The sequence below is a fragment of the Heliangelus exortis genome, chromosome 14 (genome assembly GCF_036169615.1).
Source record: "Heliangelus exortis chromosome 14, bHelExo1.hap1, whole genome shotgun sequence".
Lineage (NCBI taxonomy): Eukaryota > Metazoa > Chordata > Aves > Apodiformes > Trochilidae > Heliangelus > Heliangelus exortis.
In genome coordinates this window covers 16,780,943-16,796,563 of record NC_092435.1, presented here as the reverse complement: position 1 = coordinate 16,796,563, position 15,621 = coordinate 16,780,943, and the positions used below count along the sequence as shown (strand labels likewise).

The following is a 15,621-nucleotide window of genomic DNA, read 5'->3' as shown; positions in this document are numbered from 1 at the left end:
AACAGGAGGTGATGTGGCTGCCACAGGGTGATTTATGCATGGAAGTGAATCCTGCTTTTTCTCCCTTTTCTGGATACCAAGCAAGGTCAGAGCAGGATGAAAGTGGCTCTGTTAGACCCCAAGCAGCAAAATGTTAGGGATTATTGAGCAAATGGGAGGTGGAGGATATTCTGCTGTTGGAAGGGAGGGATAAGATGATGGTTTCTCCTCCAAGAACACCCCCTTGGTATTTCTTTGACATCTGGCAAGTGACATTGTTTGCCTCTTCCTTTTTCTCCTCAATAAAATACTTCTGAGTGAATAACCTTACCAAAACCCTTGAAGGTTATCTAAGGGCAGGCAGCAGAGAAGTAAAACATTGTATTCTTGACTTCTTCAGGTGGATGTTTGCCAGAGGAACAGCCAAGGATGCACAGAGGTGGCAGCTGGGTTCTGCTGATCCACACCTTCCTTCAGAGGTAACAACTTGGAGCTGAGGTAGACAGGGCAGGCAGCTGAGGGAAAAGCACTTTACCTGGTGTGGTTTGGGGGAGTTTGTCTGCAGAGGCTCTCACAGGGCTGATCAGGTGCAGAATAAGGTCTGATTTTTCAAAGCCACTCAGTGGATTTCAGTGTCCAGTTGACATTAATAACAATTAATGGTTGTGCACACAGCCCCCCTTAACAGCTCTGAAAAAAAAACCCAAGAGGATTGGTGTATTTAGTTCAAAAAACTTGCAGGGGAAAATATATTTGCACAGAGTGTTTTGCAATATAGAGAACAGCCCAAAATCTACAGGAAAAGCATGGTGTAACTCAAGTGTTTTCAGTTTGCTAATGGATGTGTGGTGAAGGAGAATTACAACACTTTTCCCTGGTAAGTTTAATGTCATTTTCTTCAATGAGGGTAAATAAATTTGCTTCAAATCCCCCAGAGTCTTAAAACCCTGTTATTTGATATGCAGTGTTAGATGAGAAAAATGATGGTTTCTTTTTTTTTTTTCCTTTTTTTTCTAAAAACAGATATTAAAATGATACATTCACAATATAGATAAGTAATAATCCAAATGCAGTGAGGTGGAAAAAAAAAAATCTGAATCTCTTGGGAGCCACTAAACCTGAAGCAAAAAATAATTTAAAAAAAGACCTGACAAACTCAAAGCATTAGCAGATCCAGGTACTGAGCAGGGAAATGAAGCCAATTTACACTAAGGTACCAGACTGGAACAAACTTGAGGTGAAAACTAAGGAAATAACAGTTCCTAACAGCCTAACTTTATTCCTTTACCCTGGCAACAGGCCTGCTCCTTGGGCAAGCAGGCAGATGGAGGGTGGGGGGAAAAAGCCCTTATTTCTGTGTTATACACCAAAGTATTTCCCATTCAGACAGTACCTCAGGAGGTTATTCCAGCCCAGGTGTTTTCCTTAGGAGCAGCTCAGCCTCACTTGGGGATAACAAACTTGGTCCAGGTAGGCACAAGAACCAGGATCAGATTCTTGAAAGCTTCAGAAACAAACAGGCAACAAACCCAAAAGCTGTGAGAAAATGTGGCCAAACCAAAGGTGGGGTAAAGGCTTACCTGGGTGACCAACCAAGCTCCATTTTCTTTTCTGCTCACTCAAAGCAGGGTTCTGGGCCCCTCAGCTCAGGAAGGAGATTGAGGTGCTGGAGCAGGTCCAGAGAAGAGCAAGGAGGCTGGGAAGGGATCCAGCACAAGTCCTGTGAGGAAGGGCTGAGGGAGCTGGGGGTGTTGAGGCTGGAGAAGAGGAGGCTCAGGGGAGACCTCATCACTCTCTCCAACTCCCTGAAAGGAGGTTGGAGCCAGGGGGGGGTTGGGCTCTTTTCCCAGGCAACTCTCAGCAAGACAAGAGGGCACAAGAGGTCTCAAGTTGTGCCAGGGGAGGTTTAGGTTGGACATTAGAAAGAATTTCTTTCTGGAGAGGGTGATCAGGCATTGGAATGGGCTGCCCAGGGAAGGGGTGGATTCTCCATCCCTGGAGATATTTCAAAAGAGCCTGGATGTGGCACTCAGTGCCATGGGCTGGGAACCACGGGGGGAGTGGAGCAAGGGTTGGACTTGATGAGCTCTGAGGTCCCTTCCAACCCAGCCAGTTCTAGGATTCTATGATCCCCACACCAGGATTTTGGATCCCCTCCTTCTTTTTGGGAAGACTTTTCCCTCCACTCTTTTTACACAGACTCCTGAAGTTTTCTCTAATCTCTCCCCATGGAACACAAACAGCCACAAGCTCCTGAAGAAGACTCTGTAGAAGACCAGAAGGCTTCAGAAGCACTTTTCACCTCCTTAGAGCATGGTGGGCTTCTGTGCACCACTGAGATCTTCTGCAAACTGTTCAGCTCTCCACCTAATGCTTACTTAAAAGAAGTGTTTTCAGAAAAACCATTCTGTGATTCTATGAAAGGAGAGATCCTGAAGCTCCATTTGGCTTCTGTGCTGCTCACCCTGTGCCAGGGGACAGGCAGGAAGGTCCCTCCACATCCCAGGATTGAAGCTGGGCTCAGGAAGCTCCTGCAAGAGGAGAGTGCCCAGGATGGCAGAGCTGATGTGTCTGTGCTCTTCAAGGCAGCCCAAACCAGAACAGTCAGGGTTCTGGGAGGAAACTCAGGGTTTCTCCAGAAACTGCTGCTCAGAATCTTTCTGCTCAGTGCACTGCTGCAGCTGATGCCACACACACATTTTTAGGCAGCCTGCTAAGGAGAAGGCAGTTTTTCCACTTAGTGTTTTCTGGCCTTTAAAAAGGCTGTTAACTAGAAATCAGGGCAGCAATTCTGCCTGCACACCCTGCTACCTGGGGTTTTAAAGCCAGGCTGCTGTTTACTTTTTTCAGTTGGCTTTTTCTTCCTCTTTGCTTCTGGAAGAAACTTGGAAACAGTGTGAGAAATGCAGAATGAGTGAAGTTCTGCCCAGTGTGCTGGGTAAATGCCCTGCAAAACAGAAAATCCTCTGGTGGCCTCACCACCACAGGTAACAGAAGAAATAAAGTGCCTACCACCTGCCTGGTAGTTTCTTTTTTGGTTTTTTACACCAAATGGCTCCTCAGGGGCTAAAATCCATTCCCACTTCCACCTGTGCAGGCTGTGGGATAAAGCTGTGTGATGTGTTGTGGCAAAGGCCCAAAGGATTTCTCTCATGACATTTACTGCCAGTCTCTACCTAGTTTGGTAAATCCAGTTGCACCTAAAAAACCTCAAAAATAATGTTGCAAAAATATGTGAAAGCAGAGAATGTAGCAATTTATACAACCCTGACACTGAGTGCTGGACACTGCAGAGTGCTTTGTTACTGCCCCTGATCCTGTGTTCAGGCAGTAACTCACCAGAACTGATCCAAGAGAAGTGTTTCCCACCTTGGCTCCAGTACTGTATTGGTGAAGAGTTCTAAAAAAAGAGATTTTTTTTTTTCCCTTGGTTCTAAGTGTTAAAACCACTTGAAGCTGTTTTCCTTTTTTCTCTGTTTAGACAGAAGAAAAACCTGAGTCCACGTGGTGGTACTTAGCTCCTGGGCACTGTGTTCCCACCCAGAGTGCTGAGCTCTCCAAGCTGAGAGCTGGAAACATCAGAACAAATTTGGGGGGGGTTGGAGAACATCTTTGAGCTCTGCCCATGGTGCAAACTGTCCTGTGGGAAGCTGTGGAGCCACTGGATGTGACACCACAGACACAAAGGTTTCTGCAGCATTGGGGCAGAAGAACAGAGGCTCTCCCACACCTGATTTGAAGCCCTGGCCCTGGACAGAAGCAGCTGGGGGCAAACAAGGGAAGAAAATTGGGCTGGCCTGTCACAGGTGGGAGAGAAGAGGCCAGGTGAAATCTGTTGCAGCTTTTTGGCTCCTCAGAAGTTCATGAGAAACATTATTTGACTTTCTGTGGGCAAGGACACCAAAGAATGAGTAGCAGTGGGGTATAACTTTGCTGGAGGGAAGTGGTGTTGCACATTTTTGATAGGAAGTTGTTTACAGCTTTCCAGAATGTTCCATTCCTGCTGCTTCAGCAACCAGAAGCTGCCTGCCACTCCTCACTTTCCCTTTTAAACTCAGACTCCTTCCTACTTGTGCCTTGTTGGAGTGATCCCAAACAAGCAGGAGCCTGGAGGAGGTGGCTGGGGTCAACAAAAAGCCCCACTAGAAGTCTGAGCCCATCTGGGGAGGGATGAGGGGGAAAGTTTGGCCTTTCCTGGAGCACACGTGATGTCTCTAACATGCTGACAGCCATGCCAAGCCAAACAACATCAAAATAATGTGGGTAGGAGGCCTGGCTAATAAATCATTTCAAGAAGATACTGAACCATTTTGAAAAGGAGACTTGGCCAGGTTCACCAGGGACTTAATGCCCTGCTCTAAAGGAGTGATGCTGACAGAAGAAACCTTCAGACATCTGGTCATTCATGGTATTTTGATTGAGAAAGAGGCCTGATGTGAGCCAATGTGACAGATATTAATTGGACACAAACCTGATAGGTCTCCAAGTGTAATTGCAAGCAGAGGGCACAGCTCCCTTCCTCTGGCTTGGTGACCCCACGCTGCTTAATGTGTGATCAGGGGACCTGCAAGAAAAGCTGAAATCATTACTGGTGATCTCAGGTACACAGAAGTGAGGGGCAGGTCACTGATACCAAATATGGATCACTTAATGAGCTGAGCTTCAGTAAACAAAATGAGGGTTTTTTCAGTGCCAGCAGATGTAAAGTTGTCAGCCCAAGAATAGAGCAGCATCTGCCTACGGGGTGGGTGACAAAGTCACAGAAAACAGTGGTTCAGAGGAGGAATAATCAGCTCCTAATGAGATGCTCTGCCAAGAGGAGCTAACACTGCTGGGGAAGCAAAAAGGGAGACACCAAGGAAGACAAGGGAGGTTTTATTACCTCTGTTTGGGCTCCAGAATGATTTTCCCAAAGGCTGGAAAACACACCTTCGTGAGAAGACACCCCAGGGACACAAGTTTATCAAGGAATAAAATGCTAAGGGGCATTTAAATGCAGATATAATCCTGAAGTGTTCTTTATCTGCCCAAGTGGTGTTTGGTAGCTGGACATCAGAACAGATTGTGGTGTATTTTTAGCAGTGTGGAAAGTTGTCCCATGAACAGAGTCCACCCACAGTTTGCCAACTGTGGCAGAGTGCCCATTGCTGAAGAATCACTGGAAATACTTCATGAGTTTTGTTGGTTTGTGGGTTGTTTTTTTGTTGTCGTTTTTTGGGGGTTTGTTTTGTTCTGTTTTTTCCAAAGGAAACACTCTGGCTTGTACAAGAATTACTTGAGAGGAAGCTGGCACCCTTCATTAGGTTGGAATTGGGAGTGGGTTATTAGAACAGCTCCTGCTGGGTTTCTGCAGAATAAATGTGGGAACATGATGGCTGTGGGCAGGAGTGAAGGGAAGAGGGGAAGCTCCCAGTTTGGTGCAAAGGCCATTTGGAGCCATCTCTCCTCCTTTCTCAGCCTGAGGCCATGTCCATAACCCTCTCCAGGTTACCAATAGTTGGGTTTTTTTCACCTGTCTAACATTATCAGTGTGAGCCACAGCTGCCCTGAGCAGCACAAGCCCCAAGGCAGTCAGCATTGGTGAAAAGGGAACATTATTTTCTCTGAAAGGGTTGTCAGACATTGGAACAGTCTGCCCAGGGCAGTGGTGGAGACACCAACCCTGGAGGTGTTTAAATGTGTGGATCTGGTCCTTAGGGACATGGTTTAGTGGTGAACTTACAGTGATGGTCAAAGGTTGGACTGGATGAGCCTGAAGGTCTCTCCCAACCAAAGACATTCTCTGAAAAGACAGAGAGCAAAATGTCCCCCAACAGTTTGAGCTGAGAAACCAGAATGGAGGTTTTCTAAGTCCTTAAGAGAAAAATGAGGGAAAGAGAAAGTGGGAAACCCAGAGTGGGGTTGGAGGGAAGAGAGATCTTTCAAAGACATCTCCTTGCTCAGTGCTGGTGGTTGGTCACCTTCACATCCAAGTCACAGTTTTGATGGTCACTTCCCAAATCTTACAGCATCTCCTGAGCAGCTCGAGCCTGTGTGGCAGTGACTTTGGGTGCTGGTTAATCACAGAGCTGGCAGGGGGCACCCAGAGTGGGGTTTTTCTGCCTGTGCTTTTTTGCAGCTGTTTCAACAGCAAATGCCAGCTCCTCACGCAATGTTTTGCTCTTTCTGGGAATTTAAAAATAACTTGGGTAATGAAGCAGTGCTGAGCAGCTCATATGTCCAGACAGATAGGAGTGAAATGCTTCAGTTCAGAAAGCAAAGTTGTCTGTGGTGGCAGAACAAGTCCCCCAAGGCCCTTTTTCACATAATCCCAGAACGTGCTGAAATTAATGCAGGAAGAAATTCAGAGGAAGGAGGGAGAGTCACGTCAGAGGGACTTGGGAAGACATTTCTGGGTGATCTGCAATCAATCCCATCCTATGACATCCCTTTAGCAGAGCCATTTAATTACTCCATTAGAGGCAGGGTTTGATGTATATGTTCTATACCAGGGACATCCAGAACATGAAAGAAAAATGTGATGCTCCCTGAATGCTTTACAAAGATCAATGAAGCTCCTTGTCCCTTGTTAGAGCAACAAGAAGCTGAGCATGGAGTGACAAAACTGCCTGTCCAAGGACAGCCACCAAAGCACAAGCAGAGATACTTCCAGGCTGTGGCAGCTTTCAGCTTCTCCCTAAAAAACCCACAACAGTCTCCATAGCCAGTGCCAGCATTTGGCAGCATTATCCAATGGGAGATGAAGGAGGGATAAATTCCTTGAAAATAATCCTCAGGGTGTTAAATAATGGGATGCAGCAGGCTGCCTAAATCTCCTCCTGTAATCAACTGGCCTGTTTATCACTGGTTTCAGCTCTGCTACCCTCACTGCCCCATCCTGTGCCCCCTCCTCTGGCTGCCCCACAGGGCTGAGGTGCCCTGCCAGCACTAGCAGCTGCCTGCTGAAAAAAAAAAAAAAAAAAATCATCTCAGTCTGCAGTTTATGCTCAGTCTCTTTATTTTCCTACATGTAATCATCAGACATCTCTGCACTTTGTCATGATAAATACCAGACTGTTGAATCTCTGGGGCTGCCAAGAAATGTAGCTCAGCATAGCACATATAAAGCTGCTAATTTTTAATTATTATTATTATTATTCCTTCTTTAGTTTAACGTTTATTCCTGCTATTGTCCTTTGAAGGATAAATAGGGCTGCAGCTTGCTAGCAAGTTGCTCCAAATACATTAGATGAAAAAATAAATAACATGATGTACCACAGGCTATGAAGAATAAATACATTCTATTGAGATAGCCAAGCAGAGGCTGTGATAATGTGCTGTTCATTATACTGGTGCACCAGTGCTCACTGCAGGAGAAAATGTGATTTACTCACCTGGAGGTCATGTACCTGATGCTGCTCAGAGCTGACAGAGGTTTTCTTCTGCCTGTACTGGTAGTGCATTGACACAGGAGTGTGTTCAGCTTTGGTGCCACATCTGAAAATACCTTTTCCATTTCCACTTGTTAAATGCCACAGCTTTCTCTTGCCTCTCCAAGAAGAATCTGCAACATGCAAAAAAAAAAAAAAAAAAAGAAGAATGTATATCAAGCATTACCCAAGTTATTTGCTGCAGATCAACATCTGAAGAGCTTGATAGGGCACCTGGTGGGACATCTCTGGATGAGGAGGGAAATGTTAATTGGTGGAGGAGAAAAGATGTTTAATGGTGTGGCCATTTGCCTTCCAAGGTCCCTGCCTCCAATGAGAGAGAGAGGATATCAAAATCATTCTTTTCTCATGATTAAAGCCTATGAGTTGGAGGCTAATTTTTCAGGTGTCCCTTTCTGTTGATTTATAATGCCACTAAACAGGTTATAACTAATAAAATTAGATTTTAATCAGCTTGGATGGGGTTGTGGTTGCAACTGTAAACTAAAGGAAGTGAGTTAACTACCTCTTACCTTTTTTTTCCCATTTATATTTTAACAGCATTGTGCAAGAACACTGCAGCACCTTCATCCAAACAGAATTAGTCATTTACTTCATGTAGGAATCTTCAGCACGTAGTAATCTCACTCATACTCATCCAAGCAGGTAAGCACATACTGAAGTTTACAATTAAAATGCTTAATTAAATCCTTAAATTAAGCACATACTTAAATGCTTTGCTAAAGAGGGATATAATCTCCAATATGCTTAAGATAAAGTATGTGCTGAAGTGCTTTATTGAACCAGTGTGTTTGCTGCAACACAAAGAATATTTGTGGAGCAAAAGGTGGTGTAGGTGTAATCCCACAGCCCCCCCTCCCACCCCAGCAATGTGATGGGGAAAACCTCTGTGCATTTATCAACACAAACCACACATGGGCTGTTCTGGCAGTTCCTACCTGGAATTGTAGGATTGTAAATAAACCATTTGGATGTGGTGTTGCCAGGCCAGTGGAGCACAACTGGCTCTGCCCAGAGCATGGCAACACAGGCAGCAGCTTTCACTGCTCAGCTGCAGGTGGGGAAAGGACAGTCCCACCTGGGGTTCCTCCTGGGTTTTCTGCATCTTGCTGGGCTTAGATCTGAGATTTGGTGCAGGTTTGGTCTCCGTGTTGACTTTCTCTGGGGAAAGGCCCAGCAGAGAGAACAAAAGGGAAGTTGCTGGTGTGAACTTTCTGAAGTCAAAGAAGTGTTTGCATCCAGGTCTGGCCATTGTCATTCCCAGTCTCTGTCCTTACAGCCACCTCTGAGGACCATCCCTCTGATTTATTTCCTCCTCCCGTGCCCCACTGAGATGGGAGAAAGGATGCCAGGATGTGCCTGAATCCCTGACACAGCCTGGAAAAACCTCTGCATGGCTTCCCCTTGGTTGCAGTGTTTCCTGAAGGGCATTTCCCAGGTGGAAACAACCCCAGAGCCTTCCCTGGGAACACCCCCAGCACCTCCCAAGGCAGCTGAAGGACAGCACAGCCTGGATGCCAGGGGGAAGCATCCTGGAGGAGCTTCACAGTTCCTCGTTGCTCTTCATCAAAGACTTGAACTTTATTGACAGGCTTCACCACAGTTTGCATGTTTAGAGAGATAAACCAGAGGTTTAATGACCTGCCAGGGACACAAGAGATGGAGGAACAAACCTCCCTTCCATCACACACTTCCCATCCCATCAGATAGGTCAGAGATGTCCTGAAGTGTCAGAGGACTTTGGCAGGGCTGTGGCAGAATTTATCTGCTTCCATCCCAATGTGTCCTAGCCAGGAAATTCATACCTAATCCTGTGGGCACCAGCTTTCTAGACATGCCTGAGCCAATTTGGTGTCAGCAGTGTCTCAGATGTCACTGTCCCCAAGGTTCCCAGGTTAGACATTTACCAGATAAATCCCTCTGAGGGTTCAGCCTATCCCAAACTGCATCTCCCAGCACCAGAGCCCACCCCAGGGCTAAGAACAACCCACACAGCCCCACTGGTGGCACCCCACCCTTTCTGCATGGGAGAGGGAGACCTGCATGAGCCCCTCATGGGTGTGAGGGCTCATCCACCCTTAGCCAAGGTAAGTGCTCCAGCAGCTGGAGCTGCTGCAGTTCCCAAAAAATGTGTGTGAACACATCTAGCACACCTTTCTGGCTCCAAACTGAAGCAAACAGCACCCAAAGACACTCTGACCCCTCTCAGCATATGCCCTGGATAATATCACATTAACCAATTCACCCCCTGCCCTGCAAAAATAAAACAGCTTCTGAACTTTGGCAATGTGAGAAGTAAAAAAAAATAACTCACCAAATTCACCAGAGAACTGATGAGCTCTTGCTGTGCTCTGGGAAGGTAAAAACCACCACAGTCCAACCTGGCTGAACTTAAATTGAACATTAAGCACTAATAAAAAGAATGGTGATTTATACATATATATACATATATATTTATATCTATATATCTATATAAAAATATATACATATAATTTATATTATATTTATATATATATATAAAATTAAATGTGTTTTCTTCCACAAGAAAATGAAGACAGCAGCACCTGGAAATGCACCCACCTGCTCCTCCTCAGGAAAAGGCTGCTCTGGGGCATTTCATCCAGGCAGTGCTGGGATGCTGGTGGGAATGGGGACCCTGCTGTCCCCAGGGATGCTGTCCCTGCTCTCCTGGGCACAGAGGAGGAGTTGTTCCTCAGCCAAGCCCCCATCCCCAAGCCCTCAGGAGGCCAATTGGCTGAAGTTTCCATTTCTCAGACCCAGCCACACTTCTCCAAAGGAAAAGCCATCCCAATGCTGCTTCCCACTCCTTCCCACCCAGCTCTAATGGGCTTCACACTAACGAGCACCAGCCAAATGAAGCTGTTGGATGGAGCATGTGCTGAGGGGGCAGCCAGCCTGCTCCTCCCCTCTTTCTGATAGCAGGGATTTGTTTAAAGAAACGATTCCTAATATTCAGTAAATGGCAGTTTTAATTTCTTCTTCATACATGATCTTAAAATGAGATTTTAAATTTTTTTTTTTATTTATTCCATAAACAATATAACAAAACTCAGCAAGTTAACAATATGACGTTTTCACCATACAGAGTCAGTCACAAATATTTAAAACCTTTGCAACAAGAACAACAAAACCCAAAATATTACAAGAATAATTTACAAGAGGATCTATAAAACAGCAAAGCGCTCACAAATTTTCCAGTTTCCTTTACACAATATCACTACACTCTTTCACAACATTTCTTTTTATTACAAAATTCCCAACAAAAGTTTAATTTTTTTCTTTGTATTTTGGTTTTTAAAACCAGAAACTTTTAAGTATACATCCTTTTATTAACACCCGAAGGTGCAAAAAAAGGGAAACCTCACACATACAAACACTTCACAGCACTTTTCTAAGAAAAATATACACTTACAAAATATTTTACAAATTGGCACACTTAAAAATATACAAGATTTTGTAGGCGTCTTAGAGTGATCCTTAAGAATTATACTTCAATTGACTCTACAGAATATTTATAAAGCTTATTCTAAAAGAAAAAAGGCAAATCATTTCCAAACATGTTAAAATCGCAGTGTAAAATGTGGAACAGAAATGGATATGTTACATTCATAAAAAGGGCCATTTAATAGTTCTGAAATGCTCAAGGAGGTGACGGGGAGGGCGGGAGGGGAAAGGGGGGGGGGGGGGGGGAATAAAAGTTTTTCTTTAGCACCATAAAACAGGAGCAACTTCCTAACGAGGTGCCTCTAGTTCTATGGGAGGGAACTCAAGGAGCAGTACATTCACATCTCTGGAGGCAGCAGTCGAAAGGCCCCGGCTGGCACCGCGGGCACGGAACAGAGCAGCTCCTTGGATTTCTACCCTGCTTCCCACTGGGAGTAAGAGAAAAAAAGGAGTTGAACTGGTACCTTTCTTTTGGAGGGAGGGGGGGTGTGGTTTAGTTTCGGTTTAAGTCTTCCCTTTGTGCTTTTGAAATGGACGTTTGTCTGGCTAGGGGAGGGGGGTGGGGAACACCAATTTGATTTCGCGTTTCCTTTCGCACCGAGTGTTCAAAGGCTCAGTAAAACGTGTCTGGCAACCCAAGCATCCTGTGAGATGGAGGGCATCCTCCTGCTTTAGATCCCAATTCCCTCAGATGGCTGTTACTCCACTGTCATTAGTGTCACTTGTTTACCTGAGAAACAGATTTGAAAAGCCTTGCTTCTACCACAGACATTGTACTTTGTTTGTTTTATATATTTTTTCTTTTTTTTCTCTTTTTTTTTTTCTTTTTTTTTGTGGTTTTTTTTTTTTCTTCTTCTTTTTGCATTACTTCATGTGCTGAAGAGCTAAAGAGGCACATTCTCAAACAGATGTCAGCGGCTTGAACCAGGCAACTTCCACCAGACCCCCTGGGAGCTGCACAGGCAAAGTCCAACACACCAAGCTGAGAAAGTAAGAGCAAGGGCCTGATCCTGCACCAACTGAAGTCCACACACCTGATCCTCTTCTCCCTGACACTGACTTCAAGGGATTTTTTTTTTTCTCCTGACTTAACACCAACGGCCAGCTGCCATCCAGGGAAGCACTTGGCAAGCAGGAGCTCCCACCTAAGTGCTTTGCTGGGGCAGGACCTTAAGGAAAGAAGAATATGGTCCAGCAGGTAATGGATGAAAATGCTTCCAACATCTTTGTTTTGGTTCATGGCTCATTTGAGCCGTAACACCCAAAAAACCCAAACCCCCAGTGACCACTGTTTAAAAAAACAAATGTGCAACAAAGGTTTGGCAAAGCAACCAGCCAACCTTGGCTTTTTTTCTCCACACAGACCCAGCAGGACAGTGCAGCACCAGTGAGGGACAACCCAACGTGCTGCTGCTCCCCTCTTCCTCCTGCAACACCTGCCTACAGCTGGTCCTAAGTCATTACTCTCAAGCTGTTTTTCTGAAAAAAACCAACAACCTCTGACACTTCAAAAAAAAAAAAAAGGAAAGCAAGATGTAAACCTGGTAAGAATTTTTTTTTTTTTTTAAGAAAAATACCTAAAACACCATTACTCAAATCCCCATCACTGATATTTTATTTACAAAACCTCTCTATGCAATTACCTCCAGCAAACCTCTGGCTGTTGTGGGGGCAGCTCCTGCTGGGTGGCTGTAGGTTTTCTTCCTGTGGGCCCATCCTCTGTGCAGCCCAATTGCTGCAGAGAATCAGATGCTTTCCCTGTACCACACGAGAACCTCTGCTCCTCATCTTCCTCCCAGGCAACTCAGGTGGATTTTATCACCTTCCTGTGCAAGCAACCACTTTCCACTTTCTAATTTTGCTGGAGATTTTAAGTTGCCCAACCCGCAGTGTGCCGGCACAGCATGGTGTAGGAGAGCAGCATCAGTCTGACAGAGAGCCCTGTGGGACACCTCTGGAGTGGGAGTGAAACCAGAGGGAAGTAGAAAAGATTTTTTTTTTTGGATGCTGGAGAATAAACATCTTTAGTGTGGCTTGGATTAGTTGTCCCCAACAGCCAAGAGCCTGACTAGAAGATGTGAGAGGAGGCTGGAAGTGCACTGGGACTGGGCAAGAGGATGAACCAAGATGGGAACCAACGTGGGGAGCCCCAGGGTGCCTTGGTGGTGGGTGGGGATGGATGCAACCAACATCTCAGTCTTCCTACAGCTGGAGCAGTGCTGTGAAAAACAGAAATTCACCAATACTGATGGGAAAAATGTGTGGAAAAAATGAACTCATACGGGTGGGAATGAGGGAAAGGTGGGAAGTGATGAAAACCTTGAGGTAGTGACAGGCAGGTGGAGGTGTTTCAGGAAAGCAAAATTCCAGCTCTTCAAGGAGTCAGGCAGTAGGGAGCAGAACAGAGCTGGCAGGTCTTTAAGGATGCTTTCCATAGAGAGCAAGAGCTCTGGATCCCCAGATGTAAGAAGTCAGGCAAGGAAGGCAAGAGACTGGCATGGCTGAGTCAAGACCTGCTGGCCAGACTAGAGGGCACGAAGGAAGTGCACAGGCAATGGAAACAGGGACAGATATCCTGGGAAGAGCCTAGGGACACTGCCCAGGCATGTAGGGATGGGATCAGGAAGGCCAAGATGTGGATGGAGCTGAACTTGGCAAAGCCCATGAAGAATAAGAAGAAGGACTCCTGCAGGTACATCAGCCAGAAAAGGAAGGTCAAAGAACATAACTGGCAAACTGGTAACAGTGGATCAGGAGAAGACTGATTCAGCAACCAACTGTTGGTGTTCAACAACCTTTTTACCTCAGTCTTCTCTAGCAGCCTCTCTTCCCACACCTCTCGAGTGGACTGAGAGCAAGGCAGGGACTCAGGGAGCAAAGTCCATCCCATGGTAGGGGAAGATCAGGTCTGAGACCACCTGAGGAACCTGAACAGACATAAATCTAAGGGACCTGATGAGATGCATCCTCAGGTCCTGAGGGAATCAGCTGATATCTGAAGAGTCACGGTGGTCAGGTGAAGCCCCTAGAGCCTGGGAAAAAGGGGGACACTGCACCCACTTTTAAAAAGGGTAGAAAGGAGGACCCAGGGAATACTGACCTGCCAGCCTCACCTCTGTGCCTGGGAAGATCCTGGACCAGACCTTCCTAGAAGCTATGGTAAGGCACCTGGAGGACAGGGAAGTGATTCCAGACAACCAGCAAGGATTCACCAAGGGCAAGTCCTGCCTGACCAACCTGGGGGCCTTCCATGATGGAGTGACTACCTCAGTGGAGAAGGGAAGAGCTACAGGTGTCATCTGTCTGTGCTTCTGTAAGGCCTTTGACATGATCCTTCTTTCTAAATCAGAAAGCTGTGGATTTGATGGCTGGACTGTTCAGCAGATGAGTTACATCCAGAGAGCAGTGAGCAACAGCTCCATGTCTGGATGGAGATCAGTGACAAGTGGTGTCCCTCAGGTGTCCAGATCTTCACCAGTGACACAGACAGTGGGACTGAGTGCACCCTAAGCAAGTTTGCAGATGTCACCAAGCTGAGTGGTGCAGCCTAAGGGACAGGATGCCATCCAGAGGCACCTGGACAAGCTGAAGAAGTGGGCCCATGTGAACCTCATGAGGATCCTGCACTTGGGTCAGGGCAGCTCCCAGTATCAGTATAGGCTGGTGGTGAAGGGACTGAGAGCAGCCCTGCAGAGAAGAACTTCAGGAAGAAATTTTTTCCCACGAAGGTTGTGAAACACTGGCCCAGAAGGGTGGCAGATGCCCCATCCCTGGAAACATTCAAGGTCAGGTTAGATCAGGCTCTGAGCAACTTGAAAACGTCCCTGCTCAGTGCAGAGGGGTTGGACTAGCTGTGACCTTTAAAGGTCCTTTCTGACCCAACTTATTCTGAGTCTCTGAAGATCAAAAGGGAGGAGGGCAAATTGGCTCAAGGCAGTTCCCAAGTTTTGGGGTCAGTCAGCAGAGAGATCACCTTCTCTGCCACAGAGGAAGGCCAGTGCCCATCGTGAGGGACCTGGGCTCTTCAGTACCTCCTCAGCCAGAGATTTTTGGGGAAGCCATGAGATGAGAACCAAAGACTGCAGCGATACCAGAGTGACACAAGGACTGAAGGAGAGAGCAACAAGGCAGCTGGTATTTGTGATTAACACTGTCCTGAAAAGCCTTGCTGGGTATACATGGATTTCCACCACAGAATAAAAAAAGTCAATACCTTTTATGCCTTCTCTTCATCCCCTATTGCACATTTCTTGAATGCAATAAATATTGCTATCTGATCGGGTACAAGGTATTTTATGACAAGTCCCATATTCATCATATTAAGCACAAGGAGCACAGTGCAGGCCAAGTGAAATGTGCTTTCAAGTGATGGTTCTGGCTCAAAAAAGAAGGGCCCTGCTGCATCCCAGCCCTGGACCTGACCTGTCTCTGTAGGAGCAGCAGCAGCAGCCTGAACATCCCAAAGAAGGGAGCCTGGAAACGCCGAAAAAACGTGGAGTAGGGCAACACCATGGCAGTGGGCAGGGTATCTGATGACCCTACAAAAGGAACAGAGAGCTCTGGGGAAGCAGGAAGGGAAAGTATGGTGGCTGCAGGTGATGAGATGGAGCCCAGGGATGAAGCACAGCTCTCATCTCCAAAATAAATCCTGAGCATTTTCTGCATCTCCTTTGTGGAGCCAGGGTGGGATGCTGCACCCTGCAGGGTGCCCAGGGACTGCCCTCATTCAGAGCAACTCACTCTGGGC

General features: G+C 46.3%; 1 long non-coding RNA gene across 8 annotated transcripts in view; it reads left to right on the top strand.

Annotated features, from left to right (window-relative positions):
- The window catches only part of LOC139802471 (uncharacterized), a 31,043-nt gene that overhangs the window by 2,581 nt on the left and 12,841 nt on the right, over positions 1–15,621 (top strand). For 7 of the 8 annotated variants that reach the window (XR_011728642.1, XR_011728639.1, XR_011728638.1 and 4 more), the window contains exons 2-5: positions 380–458; positions 7,950–8,054; positions 11,757–11,864; positions 12,238–12,418. This is a non-coding gene — a long non-coding RNA (uncharacterized lncRNA). Of the gene's footprint in view, positions 1–379; positions 459–7,949; positions 8,055–11,756; positions 12,073–12,237; positions 12,419–15,621 lie in introns of all 8 variants that reach the window. The other variant, XR_011728645.1, reaches the window with a different exon arrangement.